Genomic DNA, 16393 nt, shown 5'->3' with positions numbered 1-16393 from the left:
ATGCAGAGAATTTTACAGCTCTCTAAAAATTACAGCATAGGTGACTGGTACTTTTACCAGAATCACACTGAAATAAGAATATATGGCTCTGAACTATGCCCCTACAAGCTACCCAAATTTGTGCCCATGAGGCTGTTTTCACTAGAGTACTTCAGGCAGTTTATCCATGCAGACTTAATCCACTTTTGCAATGCTAAGAAAAAGGCACAGCTCAAAATAAGAAATCAATTGGGCCCTTTTATCTTTAATAAAAGGGAAGCCTGGGAGGAGGCAGATAAGATTCTAGGGGAGCAACTTATGCTGAAACAAAGCTTTTATTGGTCACCATATGACCCTGGTCATTTTATAAGTTATAGAAAGGTCAAATACAACCTGGCACCATACGTTCATTGCAAGATCCTTGAAATCCAACAGTATGCTAACCAACAAGAATGGTTAGAGGGCACATTAGTTGAAGAGATTACTGAGGAGGAAAAACTGGAAAAGGCTATGAAAGGGCTTGAAAAAACGCTTGACCTGGACTCTTTTGGACATGTATCCTTCAAGCTGCCCCAGCACATAGGAGGTGACACATCTTTTGCCGGGACTTCTCAACAACCATCACAAAAGGCCAGCACAACATCAGCTAAAGGCAAGGAAGTAATAGGTGGGAAACAGGAAACAATGGCAGATCAGCCACATACATCAAAGGAACAAAGCCAAGGGCAAGGTCCTTCAACAGAGACAAAGGTGCCTGAAATCCCTGTATTACAAACTCCTCTAAATGAGGAAAGAGCCAAGAAAAGAGACAGGCAAGAAGACACACCTATAAGTGGATCAGCAGAACAGCAAGGGGAAAAGAGGAAAAGGTTAAATCCTTACTCTGAAGAGGAACTCTTGGGAGAGACAACAAGAAACTTGAGCGGTGAGGGAAGAATTGAACAACAGACTCCTCCAATTTTGGAAACATCAAATAGCTCATATCAGCAAGAGCTAGAGAGGCAGCATGGTGTGGAGGTTACATCCACCAGGCCACATAGCAAGCAAGGCTCAGATATCAAAAAATCATTTACTGAAATAAAGGCTAGAAATGAGCCAGTAAGGATCCAACTTTATAATCAATTGCTGAGAATGGCCCCCACAAATCAACAAAGGCTAATGGCAGCCTATGATATTCAAGAAGGGAAAATGACCCTTAGTCACTTCAGGCCCACAATACAGCAGCCACAGTCAGCTGCTGATTATATCAGGACCAATCTGGAAGTTCTCTCTAAAGACATCCACCCAATGGACCAGATCGAATTACATAAACAAACTGGAGAAATGGTGTACTCTACCTTGGCAGACAAAGCATTATTAGCTCACAGATTGCAGAATTCATTGCACAATACCTCTACCCAATTAGAGTTGGAAAAGGCTTCCTCTTTAGCCAAGGATAATAGGATCAAATCCTTGGAGGAAATTATTATTGAGCTGGGACATGATCCCAAGGATCCCAAAGGCATCCAGGCATTAATAAAAAAGAAAGAAGAAGATATTGCAGCCCTGAAAAAGCAATTAAAGCTGCCAATTACAATGCACCCACAAACCACAGAGGTTGCACAACAGAAAGCAGAGGATGACACGATGGGTTTACTGATGAGGATGAATGAGAGATTGGCAGAAACAGAGAAGGCATTGGAGGAGGCACTACAAGGAAAACAGGGAGAGTTGGCCTCTCAGCCATCTCAAACAGCTCCAATTCTTACAACTACTCCTTCTACAGTCACAACAGCAGTCCCTCCTACTGATCCGACATCAACAGCACCAAGCACTACATCAACAACAACAACAACAGTAATAGTACCAGATAGCAGCATGAGCATGGAAAAGATGATGGAGGAAATAAAGGCCTTAGAACTCCAAATGGCAGAGCTAAAGGAAGCCAAAGAAAAGTTGGCCAAGTTAGAGGTGAGCTATGATAAATCCAAAATAACTGTGGCCGAAAAAACAAGAGAAGTAAAGGCCTTGGAAAATAAGGTAAAATCCTTGGAGAAAGACCTTACTCTTCATAAAACTCTGTCAGAAATCAAAACAATTTTGTGGACTAAAATTGGCCAGTCCATCATTGATCAATGGAGATCAATTCAAACAATCTATGAGAAAATTGAATTGGTAGAAATAGCTCAAGTTGGGCTTCAAAAGGCCAGAGAATTATTAGAAAACAAGCCCGAACAGGCCAATAGACTAATTCATTTTTTGAATACTCATATCAGAGAACAACTGGCAGCTCTAGATATCAGGGATAGAACCGTTACCATTTTGACAGTTAAAAAGGTGCTGACTATGAAAAATTTTGTACAAAATCTGGAGAGAAAGTGTCAAGAGATGCAGATAGAGATAAATGCTTTTACAACAAAGTTTACAGTCTTGCAGCAAAAGGGTCTACCCAGTTTGTTAATCAGCAATCAAAGACTGTTGACACATGAAAAATATGCACACAGGGTAAATACATATGCTACCAATCAGATCACAACATCATCAAGCACTTCAGAAGACACAGTACCTCCCTCTGGAAAGAGCTTATATGACAAATTGGAAAATATGTTCTACATTGAGCATGAAATAACACATCTTTTTGAAGTCTAGCCCAATTACTACAGGTATACTAAAGCTGATGAAACGTTAATAAAACTACAAAGATACCAGTTGCCAACAGACCAATGGTGGCAGGGCATGTTAGAGGTTTTACCAAGGTAGTTTTGGTTCTCTTTCTTTTTATCATCTGCATTTAATCAAATTCAATATACGTGCCACACATCATGAGAATGAAAAACAACAGGAAAAGGAAGGCACGCTAGAATGCACTAAAGCAGAATTGGGCACAGATGACAGGGCCAGGACAACAACGCAAGAACGAAAATTAAAGAGATAGCTACCAGCCGACTTGTTGGGTTTAAAATTCAAATATATCAGACCACCTAAGGCAGCCAGTACAATGTAGTTACTCCTACATTCATTGCGCTCTATTTTCAATGTCATTTATTGTCTTTGAAGAAGTAGATGGATAAAATTATTGCTTGATATTTTCTCTATAAGATATTTTGAAACTCTTTTTGTATAAATACCTCCTCTAAAGATGTATTGGGGTTGGTTGGTGAATATCATTCTGGACTTGTGCTATGAATTTTGAGAACCCTTCTGAATAAAGATTGCTGGAATGCTTTGCTGATGAACTCTCTGGTTATGGAATCAATGACAGAAGAATATGTTGCAGAATTCTTGGATTGTCTCATGGATCAATAAGTATTTTCTAACTCATGTTTTATTGTTCCTATGTTTTATATATCATCTAGATACCATATTCTAAATTACAGGAAAAAAGAATAGCCCAGAATTTACTTTGTTGTACTCTGTGTTCAATTCCTGTCATTTTTCATGTTTTCTATAGGACTAGCATAGGCAAGAATTCTTGACTGCTCCTGTCTCCCTGGTTCTTACACTTTGAATACAATTAAGGAATTCTTAACTGCTCCATGGTAGTATTTACTCATTTTCCCTTTGTTAGCATAATGAAATATTCTTGATTGCCTTTCATTCCCTGACTCCATTTCATCTTATTCCAACTTGAAAATTGTTCCATGTTTAATTATCTTGCTCTATAGTTCGTCCTTTTGCCAAAGAAACCATATCCAGAAGTTTATTTTCATTTGACTCCATTAACCCAATGGTCTGAACTTCTCATACTTTGCAGCCCTGTTTTATTGAATGTCACCATCCAAACTTCAAACAAATACTTGTACTTCATAACTAGCCTAACATATAGCAAAACAAAGCTAAATTGTAAAGAGAGAGCCTTCTCTAGCTGCAGATTGGCTAGAATCTGCAACTAAAAGACTGGTTAGTGGTTACCTTGGCCGTATTCCCTTTTCCACTGCTTTTGGGGAACAACCTGAGTGATAACAAGAATTTTCTCTCCTTTTATTTTCTTTTCCTTCAATTTCCCTCAATTTCCCTTGCATGCATACCCTTGTCTCTTCATCTTCCTATTCTCTTCTTTTCCTTTATTCTTGAAATAATTGCCATTTATTGCCCTTTTCCTTTTGCCAATGGAAATGCCAATTTCTATAGCTAATAATTAACTACAAGTGATTCCCAATATAATGTTTTTCTCTTCATTCAATTTAATATATGGGTCCCATGACCTTGGTCTTATTTTGCCTTTATAATGTCCTTCCATTTACATGGAAAATCAACCTGGGGCTATTACAGTTATCCTCACAATAATTTTGATGTATATATTTCATTTAGTGACTTCATCTTCATCTATATATATATATATATATATATATATGTGGTATATTTAACTTGGCATTAATCCTAATAAAGCATATTTTATTTAAAAATAAAGAAAATTATATGGTTGTATATTGATATCTATTAATCAAGGCCCTTTTTTCCTTTCTAAAAAGTATATTATCATTCTTTTTAGGGGAATAATGGGGAGATGAAGGGCCCACTAGAGTAATAGTGTAGTTACATTGACCATTCAATGTAATGTGGACTAAGCCCACTGTGTTTATTATTATTAACTAAGGAACCCTAGTTAGCTAGGATTGAATAAATATATTGTGGCCTCATTAAGGAATGCCCACTAGATAATTAGGGGACTTTATCTCTAAGTATCCCAATGCCTTCTAGAGTAGAGAAGAGTATTTGTGCTCATTGTATTGCAATATTTAGAAAAAAAAGTGTGGTCAGTCTTACAATAATTACTAACTGCTACTCATCACTCTTACCACAAAATGTACTATGATTGATAGTGTCGGTCATATAGAGAACCCATCACAAAATAATGTCTGACGTTAGTCTTATGATGGCATCTACTTGTTGTTTTTACAACGGATGCTAGCATCACAAAATAACACCTAGTTTCAGACTTATGATGGTTATGAGTCATTTTTGTTATGAAGGATGCTAATGTCGACAATATAGTGCATTCGTCGCAAAAAAAATGGCCCTTCATCGGTCTATCAATGCACAATTTTCCATTGCTCTTTTGACACCTAAGCCTATGGGCGTCACTAAAGGGACACATAATGTTGTTGGTATTTCGATGAAATACTTCATCCAAGTAAGTAGTATTTCATCTATAGATTGACCATGTTGATCGTTGATCATATGACACCATAAGAGTCCTCATTCTGTCAGTATTCCGATGACATATGAGTCATCCATTCGTTAGTGTAGCAACTCTTATTTTCCAAAATGTTGATAATGTGACTGTACCATGTTCCACATTTAACAAAAAACCCTTTCATGATTATAATGATGGAAGGTCAATGCAATAGTGAAAAAAATCCATAGAAAAATGAGTCCATTTGTATTAGTGAGTAGTAGATTTGAGATTTTTGAGTTAGTTTTTCTGCCAGATGCTAAGAGAAAGTTGTCCAAGACCTTCATAAATTATTTAGTAGTAATTACTGAGGCACCTCCAAGGAGGAGGGTGTCATCTGCAAACTGTAAGTGGTTTAAAAATTTTATTCCTCTAACATAACTAATACCCGATATGCACTCCATCCTTTGTTCATAATCTGATTTGTGGTTGAGGGTGTTAGCCATAATTATATATAGGAAGGGAGATCGTGGACATCCTTGTCGAAGTCCTCTAGTTTCTTTGAAAAAATTAGCAGGTCTTCCATTCACTAGTGGAGAAGTCAGAGGAGAGCTAATGCATAACCTAACGTAATATATAAATTTCTTATCAAAGCCAAGTTTCTCCATAACTTGAAACAAAAATTGGTGCTTGACACAATCAAAGGAATTCACCATATCCAATTTAATTACCATACCCTTATTTCCCTGTTTCTAGCTAGAATCAATTGCTTTCTAAACCAAGACAATATTATCGAAAATCCATCTTTGAGGGATCAAACCTCCTTGATTTTCATAGACGAATTTAGGAATAATTCTTTGAAGACAATTAGCAATAATTTTGGATGTCACTTTGTAAGAAACATTTCAAAGAGATAATGGGAAAAAATGAGAGAAAGAATAAGGGTTTGTTTCTTTGGAAATTAAGGCCAAGAATGGTGAATTAATACCTCCACTGACACAATTTTGTTTGAGAGAGTATCCCACCATTCTACAAAGATTAGGCTTGATAACATCCCAATAAAATTGAAAGAAATGTGTCAGGAAACCATTATATCCTAGATCTTTATCCAGGGTAAAGGAGAATATGACTAGCTTGACTTCTGCCTCTGTTGGGAGTTGTGTGAGCATATTGTTCAAATCAGTTAAGATTAATTCTAGCACAAGTTGTAGCACAAATTTCTTGGCTTATTCAAGGGGTGTACTGGCTTGGATGTATAGAGTTCAAAAGTGTTGGACAACCTCATATTTAATTTTCTGGAAATCCTCTATTTTTCTCCCTTGCACCGTTATTTATTGAATATTTTTCTTCCATTCTCTACTTTTAGTCTACTTATGGAAGAATTTAGAGTTGAGATCCCCGACTTGGAGCTAATTACTTCTTGATTTTGATCTCCACACTTCTTCTTCTTATTTTAATAAATCATGATATGCAACAAATAATTATGTTTCTTGATAAAGGAGCTCAAATGTCACCTAGCATGATTCCATTTTGTTTTGGATTTCCTCCCATTATTTCTCGTATTTTTGGATATCTATTTTCCATTTTGGTTGAATTTATTTTGCCCATTGTTTTATTTTTCCTTCAATTTCTTAATTTTTCTCCCGAATGATAATAGGGCTACCTATGACCCATTCCTTCAAATTTTTTTCAACTATCCCAATGAAACTTGGTTGTGTCATCCATACTGGGAATAATCTAAATGAGAGTGGGCCATAATTGATACGACTCGCCAAATCCAACATGATTGGTCTATGATCTGATCTATTGCAAGGGATAATGTGTGATCAAATAGTAAGGTGTGGAATAGGAAGGCGTCTAAAACTAGGAATCTATCTAAATGGAAAACAATATGACCAAGTTCTAATCTTCTAGTAGTCCAAGTACATTTGTTGATGGAAGGCTTGATATCTAAAAGCCTAAGCTTCTAGATGAGATATTCCATGTTTTCTTAGAAGGGATCTCTTATGGGAGAGCCCCCATTTTTTCCCCATTTGTATAGAGTTTCACTAAAGTCACCTCCGATAATATAATTGGAATGATAAATGGTTTCATCCAAGGATGATAAGGAATACCAACAATATTTCTTCTCTTGGAATTGAACTAGTATATAAATTTTGACTATGGAACATACCTGATTGGTAGGATGTGTTGGAGTTGTACAAATAACTAATGGATTGTAGAATATTGATTCAATAACTTGAAGTGACGAGGGTTCCACATCATGCAAAGACCACCAGAGGCTCCTATTGAGCTAATTACTACTATCTCACTTCCATTCCATATCTTATGATGCCTTTGGAGGACATCTTGCTCCTCCATTTTTGTCTCCTAGAGTAGGGCTATTAGAGGTTTTTACTTTTTTAGAAGGTAATTGACTTCTTCTATTTTATTTTTGACCCTAAACCCATGTAGTTCTAGGAGAGGATCTTCATCATTTATTGTTAGTTTGAGAGCGCCCCCCCCCCCCCCACCGCCCTGAGATGGGGAAAAAATATTCCCTTTTCTTGTGCTTCTTACTTCTATCATATTGGGATCTAATGTGTATTGGTAACCAAACTCCTCGTCCTTTTATGTTTTCTTTATGCAGACTCCCCTGTTTGTTTTTCTACCTAATATTTTCTTATACTTCTCTTTCTATTTGTTCTCTCATCTTCCTAATTATCTTATGTTGATCTAACAAGAATGGAGCTTGCTTTAGCATTCCATGGGAGAGAAATGCATCCTCTACTTTTGAGAGGTTTCTCTGGTTCTGATCTTGGTCCTCATTTAAGGGTGGTTTGGCTTCCTCTAGTTGCATATCTTCCTTTCTGGTGTGTTTCTCCTACTCTAGAGTGGGCAGGATGGTTGGATGGGATTTTCCCTTCTTCTTCCTCTAGAATTAGAGCTTTGAATATATTTCCAATTCCACCCCCATTTACCATTTTACTAGTGCCTTTTCCACTATTTTTTCTGGATTTCCTTGGAAAAAGAGTATTGTTTCCTTTAGTCCCTACATTTTCTTGTTGCATAGTGGAAGTGGGTTATTGTCTAACTAACCCTTTTCTTCTCTTACCTTGTTTCCATTGATACCATGTTCCACTTGTTTGGTTTGTTCCTCTTGAATGGAAGTTGGTCATAGTCAACTTCATGAATGTGATACCAATTATCCAAGTTTAAATTGATAATTGTTGGTAATCCGTTATCTAGGTCTACCTCGACACAAATATGAGCATGAAAACATACCCTCATGGGGTATATCATTATCTATATATTTCCCTTGAACATTTCCAATACTTCTAAATTTTGCATCATTCCAAAAATGAAGCTTGACCCGCACTGAGACAACAAATTGGACACCACTATCAGGGTTGAAATAAGGGCTTTAGCAATCCAAATACAAGCCCTGGGCTCCTAGGGAATACAGTTCACTTTGAAATATCATATCTCCATATGCCTTGTTTTCATAGAAAAATGTGAAAAAACCTTTCCCACAAAAGGAGGAAGAGATCCCCCCTTTGATTAAGGGTTTCTAGTTTTTCTCCACCCATAATCCAACCGAATGGGGGGAGAGCCATAACTCCATCAATTGACCCACCATCCCTCTTTAAACTAGTTTTAGAGCCCTTAATTTGGCTTGAGGGTTAGAGAACACAAATTTCAGGATCTCATCCAACTTTTTAACAAAACGTGAAGGCTTGGATTTATGATATCTAGATCCATTTGATACTAGATGATTGAAGGTTTCAAAGCTCGAGTGAGGGGGATAAGAGGCCAGATTGGCCATAATGACAACCTGGTCCACACGTAATTGTGTTGTAAGAGCTACAAGTTGTGTGATCCACTGAGGATACTGCTCTAGTCGCAGGCAGTTGGTCAGAAGGTCTTTTGTAGTGTAAAATCAACCTCGATTCCATAGAGCTCCATCTAACAGGAAAAAAACAAAAATATTGATTTTATTCTTTTAAATACAAATGAGTAAGGATTATAAAATTTGCACCCAATCACAACAAATACTCATGAAATTCATTACAATTCATCAGTTTCAGAAGATCCTTCACTAAGGAGCTGACTATCAGATCAAGAAAACTACTAACGAGGAAGATTATAATATCCAACCTACATCTATATATCCAACAAAATTGAGACAATCGAAGAGAAAATTTGCAAAAATATTCAATTAGCTAAGAATAAAGATGACAACTTACTTTGCAGGATTATTCAAGTCTACTTGTAGGTTGCCGGAGATGGGGCTTGGAATAGAGCTAACAAAATCCATATTCCCTATGACATTTCCAATTGGCTTAATACATCATGGTGAGAGATTTTGAATGGAGAGTTTAGAGTTCTTCTGTGATGAAAATGAGGAAATTGTGTTGTTGTTAAATTTTCCATTTTAAATCCAAATTCTCCACCTACATGGCCTCTAGATGCTTGCTACATGCATTATAAGTATAATTTCTAGAAATGTTGAGGTTGGAAGACATGGTTGAAAAAACAGTGAGGGAGGTCGAAGAGGCAACAGAGGATGTTCACTAGAATTATATGCAGAGGAAGTTGTAAGTGATTTGCATAATAGTATTGGGCTTAACGGTGTCTTTGGATGAGGGTACAACACCAAAGGGATCAATTAAGCTCAGGGAGGTTGAGCAGTGGGGGTCAGGATTAATGAAGGGGATGTTAGAGGGGTTTTGGATTAAGGAGTAAAAACCACCTTCAACCTCAAAGAGGGAGGTAATGGAAGAGATGGCTTAATTTAATGCAGATGGTTGGAGGGGGTTCTTGTAGTGGCCCAAATTGGCAAAGTAAATTCAAAGAGGAGAAAATTACCACATTAGGAAGAAGGGGTCACAAAAAAAATTAATATGGGAACTGAAGACTAACCTAGATATGCCCAACATTGTTGAACCCCAAATTGCAGAAGTTGATCTGCACTCTATCTTTGCTAATGTTCTTCTCAGGAAGGATCCTTGAGAGTGAATTCCTCCAGTTGACTAGGCTGAAGGGGTGGGGGACCCAAGGCCTCATCCTATTGAAGTTGAGGGTGTTGTCAATAAAATGGGGTTCATTATAGAGCCTCTTGGAGCACAAACTTGCAGATTCCCTGATCTATCAGAGAGGAAGAGCTTAGAATTTCTATGGAGACAAGAGGGAAAGATCCTTGGAAAAAAAAAATCTTGGACAAAGATGTGAGGGGGGATGAACCAAGCTTGAAATTTATCATCAAAGAGGAAACCCTCACATGCAATACATATCATATCACAATTAAAACTTTGCATGTTCAAGATCACCGGATTCATCAATCTGCAAGGTGGTGGAGAAAAACGAGACAAATTCTTCTGTGATATGCAATGAGAAATGTGAGGAGTTAATATAACCTGCCACAAATGGACCAAACTCTCAATGTGCACCATGATGTATGTCAGTGTGGTCCTTAATATTTTAATTCTAATGTTTGCATTGATCCTTAGAGTATTCACATGGGAGTAGTGTGAGAAAGGGAGCATGGAACTAATAATTGTCATAAGAGAGTGATGGGATTATGTGCCAATCCTTAAGACCATTGAATTCCTTTTGTCCCACTTCCAGGAGGAAAGCTACATTGGCTTGATGATTGACCTCTAAATTTTCGCTTTTTAGGGTACGGTAGAGAGATTTAGAGGATAGGGGGTCCAAAGCACAATTTATTCTTTTGAGGAGTTTAAGGAGAGTCTCCTTAAGATAAGAACCATTGTTCAAGCATTGAATAGTAATCATAGAATAGACCTAGATTATTAGATCTGACATTCCCATGTCATGAGCCAAAGTTAAACTCAATAAAAGACCATGCATTTTTTCTTGATTGTTGGTTTTACTGCCTAGCCCCCAAGAGTGTTTGGCAACAATTTTTCATAGGAGATAAGATATAATCCCTCCCCTTCCTGCCACCCTTGAAAATATTGAAAATTATTAAAAATATCAGTGAGAATAAATTTAAACTAAAGGAATTATAAAAATTTAAAACATATTCGTAGTTTTTTTTTGGAAATATAAAAATATTTAGGAAAATTAGAAATATTTACAGCATTAATATTAAAAAATGAAATAAAATTTTCCTTAATTCCATCAATAACCATTAAATTATAATCCAAGAGCAAGAGGAACACACTAAAATTGTAGTTGTCATTAGAAAAAAATGTTACCACCACATAAATCAAACTCTCTTATCATCTTCAACGTCATTCATGTGGCACTTTAGGCTTATCATTATTAAATATTAAGTTATGATAGCCTTTAATATTGATCCCTAAACTATCGTGGATATTCCACTGGCCAGTTCGTCACAACAAATCTAATAATATTATATTAGAACTCTAAAAATTCTACACTATTACATTTTATTAAACTTTAAGATCTGTAGAGTTTATTGTAATTAGTGCATGAATGTGAATGGAAATTATGCAGAAAAGTAGAGAACGACAAAATAAGCACGCACACACATAAGACACAAGATATGCTCTATGGGAAACCCTTTCGGGAGAAAACCCAACTAGAAGGTGAGGCTGCTTCGCTCTCTTTCTCTGTCTAGAAATATGCCTGCAGGTACAAAGAAGTAATGTCTATGGCCTGTGGGATGCTACAATGCACAAATCCTGTCTATGTTCTCTACCTCCTATCTCTCCTTGCTATCTTTGCTCAACTATGGAACAAAATGCTCTCGAAAGAATGGAATGCCTCTTTCTTTTAGTGGTCTGGTTATAACACAACTAGATAGCCTACTAGTGGTTAATTTTGACTACATCAACTCTTAACTAGAGTTACAATATAAACTCTTCTAGATTATTTTACATAACAAACATGTGGCTAGCCCCTTTTCCATAAATAATGGGGGCTTCCACGACATCCTCCCGAACTATAGGTGTGAAAACAGGAAGGTCAACTTCCGAGTGACATAACTTTTGCATACAGACTCTGGTTGACACACTTCTTGCGTCGTTGGAAATATCTATGTGTGTACAATAGCATGTAAAGGTGTGGTGTGAAAGCACCAAATTTTTGCCCCCAAAAAATGTCATTTGATGCCTAAAAACGCTCCCGAAAGGTTTCAAACCCAGTTTCACCAAATTGGGTCACGCCGGTAAGAACGGTCACGTGAGATGATTACTCCACTTTTTCCACTCCAAATGCATCAAGACAGATGAAAAACAATATAATGATCCAATTCAGATCAAATATGACCAATTTCACAATGTTTCTTCTTTCTCTAGTTCAAAATTACATATGGTTAAACCTATTTATTATCATGTGTGTAATTTCCACTTTGTCACTTTAATGAAAACTCTATGTAGCAAAAGTTTTTGTAAAGGTTTATTGTGTTACAAGATTGAGCAATATTTTCATAAACACATCCATTATTTGTAGTGGATGTTTTAGTAGATGCTCCCTATAACTAAACAAAAATTGGCAAGAAGAGGTTTTATGAGAGGTTTTGTGTTTTGATGCTCATATTCATGTCACTCATTTGTGTGTTTTCAAACAACATGAATCGATTCCTACATAAAACTAAATGTTGGTGGTGTAATTATTGCCACTGGTTCCATCTTTTTGTTGTATGACACAACGATGCTACTATAATTAGTATGCACTAGGTCACTCAATTTTGTTTTGTGGCACAACGATGATTGTATAATATGTACACACCAGTTTGTTATTTTTGTTTTAAAAAAACAAGAACTAAAACACCTAAATAAAGCATCAATGCATATCGATTCTCTATCCTACATATAAATGCATTGGTGCTTGTATTACCATGTGCACTAAGTGGACATGAAATTTTGAACATTTGAGGAGAGATGTCATTGCCATTATTTGTTACTAAGCACTAGCATATACTATATTTAAGGCATTGATGTGTAATAATGCACATCATAATATGTTGAAAGGATAGATATAATTGTGCTGTATAAAATACCTATTTTTTCTCACTTTTTAGCACTAGTGTGTTAATGTAATTCATAGACATCGATGCATATTATTCATAAAAACATGCCATCATTTATTTTTATCCCACACACTATTTGTGAGTTCAAAAGAATATACTACACTGACAAGTATATATTTTAATTAATTGTTTCTTTTACAAACTTTAAATTATTGATCTCAAAATAATTTTTTTAAAATAATAATAATAATAATGATTTTTATTTTTATTTTTGTTATTGTATTTTGATATAATGATTGCATTAATTCCTTATCAAATATGCTTACATAGATGTTATTTATAACAATGTGAATTGTGACATCCATTTCATTTACTCTGACTATTGCAATGTGACTGTAATGCTAGTGTGAGTGTAGGAGCCACGACTGTCTAATACAATGCGTTTTTAAAAATTTAAATTTAATTTCCAACAAAAGGAGAGGACAACCTTTTAGATCCCAATGTCTAATGGAGTTCACTTGTCGAGAAAACTACAAACCCAACTTTGGATGTAAATGCAGAAGGTAATGAGATATTGGTTGCAAAAATGATCGAGCCACTTACTGATAGTCAAATTTATGTGATGCCAATTGGATACAAGCTACTCGCTGACAAGAAATTTATGAGATGCCATTGGGGTGATGGAGGAAAAGAAGGTTCCATCTCCCCTAGCGCATCAAGGATTGGCGACTCCTCAAACACATAGTGGGATGATGGGAAGAAATATAGAAAATGCACATTTGAAGAGGGAGCGGGCTCTCTCTGGCATGCTGGTTGGTTTTGTGGGTGACTCTCTCTCTGGTTAATTTGGCTCTTGTTGGAGAAAAAAGTGTGCTCATTGATGATCGTTAAAGCACATGGAGATTTTGGGTAGTGGAAATAGAAGACAGAGTGGGTGAATCCCCTGTGAAATATGAGTGATGCCATTCAACTATGTTGTTTATGCATGTGTGGTCAGTGGGAGGATAAATGCATGATTGAATCACTATGGTAGCTAATAAGCCTCTTGTATAGGGAATTCTAGGTCATTGTGGTGCTTGTTGAGTAACCAATCAACTATATGGATAGTGGACTGATCCAAATTTAAACAAGAACACAAAAAATTACAGATATAACCATAAATAAAAAGATACAAAATAAATAACACTTCATTTCATTTATGTAAAATACTGAAATATGCTTACAAATAGAAATGGAAATAAACTAGCTCGGGCGATGGTAGCTTATCTTTGAGAAGAGATGTGGTAGCTACATGCCTCTGAACTGTCTTACAATGAGGCTCGAAGGCCTATTTATTGTTGAGAAACAATGGAAAATCCTAAACATCCAAAAACCTAACCTTAGGAGATGAAGCACCAAACTATGGGCCCCGTTTGGGTAAATTGGTACATCAACTTCCCGGGGTCATAACTTTGGCATACGATCTCCGTTTGACGCCCACAATACCTCGTTAGAAAGATCTATCTGAGGACTACATATTTTGAGAGAAAAGAATTTGTACATGGGCCCATTCTACTCCAAATTTTCCCAAAAAACGTCGTTTAGGGCCTCAAAACGGTTTTGGAAGTTCAGGACCCGAAAAACTGCAAAAATAATAAACTGTGCTACAAATAAGGAAACTGAAAAACTGAAAGAAACAATGGTGGAGGTCCACGGGGAATAGGTGGGTGGCCACTAATATCCACCTGGATCATTCCTCCCCACTTAGGAAGAAATGGTTCCCATTACGTTGAGTTCCTCCATGAGATGAGGAAACTTCTGCTGAACTTGGTCCCTGGTGAGCCACTTGCCCTCATGAAGGAGTTGGTTTGCTTTAACAACTTGATATAGTTGATCCTTTGCTGTCATGTGTTATTAATCTGTGTGTCCATGATCCAATCAATTGTGGCATGTTCCATGCAATCTGGATTTAACTTTGTAGGTGTGGTTTGTTTTGTAATGTCTGATGTGTCTAGCAATGGTGGGAAGTATGGTTGAAGGTGGTCCATATTGAACACTGGGTGCAGGCCAAGGAATGGGGGAATGCTGAGCTTAAATGCATTGTCTCCCATAGCCTTGGTAATGGTGTAAGGACCATATTGGAGTGGTCTGAATTTTCGATAGGCTCTGGTAAGGCGTTCCTTTTGCAAATGCAACCAGAGTTTGTCGCCCACCTGAAACTTGTGTGGCACCCAATGTTGATCATGTCGCTACTTGTATTTGGCATTTGATTTCTCCAGACTGTCATGTACCTGTTGTTGGATATGTTGAATGTGCTCAATGAATTTGTTTGCCTTATCGGTTTCAAACTGGATATGAGTCGAATCTATCTAAGTAGCTGAAAATGGTATGGCCACATCAATGGGACATAGTGGCTAGAATCCCAAGCCCACCTGAAAGAGGCTTTGGCCAATGGAGTTGTGGAGAGCCCAGTTATAGTTGTGCTAGACATAGGGGAGGTTCTCATCCCCATGTGCGTGGATGCTTTGAGTTGTACATGCATAGAATGTGTACGATCATCTTGTTGACAACCTCTGTCTGGCCATCAATTTGGGGATGGAAAGTTGTGGACTTAGTGAGTCTGGTCTCCAACATCGACAGGAGACTGGACCAAAATGCACTGAGGAACTTTATGTCTCGATCTGAAATGATAGATTGTGGGATCCCAAAGTGTACCCACACTCATTCAAACAAGAGTTTAGCAGTGGCTTCTGCTGTGATATTCTTCTTGCAGGCCGCCATAATGGCCATCTTCGAGAATCTATCGACGACCACAAAAACATAGTCATTGCCATGTTTAGTAGAAGGAAGGCCCGGCATGTAATCCAGGGAGATGGATTCCCAAGGTCAACTAGGGGTAGGAAGTAGAGTATAGAGGCCTTGCTTCTTGATGTTGGTTTGGCAATGGCGCAGGCAATGCAGGATCTGATATACTTCCCGAAATCCTATCGAATATTCGGCCAATTGAAATACTTCTGCAGTACTACCACCATTTTCTCGACCCCGAAATGCCTAGCAGCCCGACTATAGTACGCTTCCCAAATCATCTTGGCATGATCGCTTGAAGGAACATAAAGGTGACCCAGGTGGCACAACAAGGAATCCTGGAGGTGAAAATCTAGAACATGCTAACCCTCCAAGAGCGTTTGGTATGTGTGGCCAAATTTTGGGTCAGTTTTGTAGAGAAGTGGCCAATCAGAAGTCTCGTGCCCACAATATTTGAGCACGATGGTTAACGCCATGATCGGTGGTCGGCTAAGGCAATCTGCAACATTGTTGGTGCTGCCCTTATTAGACTCGATATTCAAATGGAACTGTTACAGGTATGTGGACCACTTCTAATGGAGATCATTTTGCAACTT

This window comes from Pinus tabuliformis, chromosome 1_1 (assembly GCF_031772625.1).
Source record: "Pinus tabuliformis cultivar Carrire ecotype Pingquan chromosome 1_1, CPIR1, whole genome shotgun sequence".
Classification (NCBI taxonomy): domain Eukaryota; kingdom Viridiplantae; phylum Streptophyta; class Pinopsida; order Pinales; family Pinaceae; genus Pinus; species Pinus tabuliformis.
Note: the sequence above shows the minus strand (reverse complement) of the source record.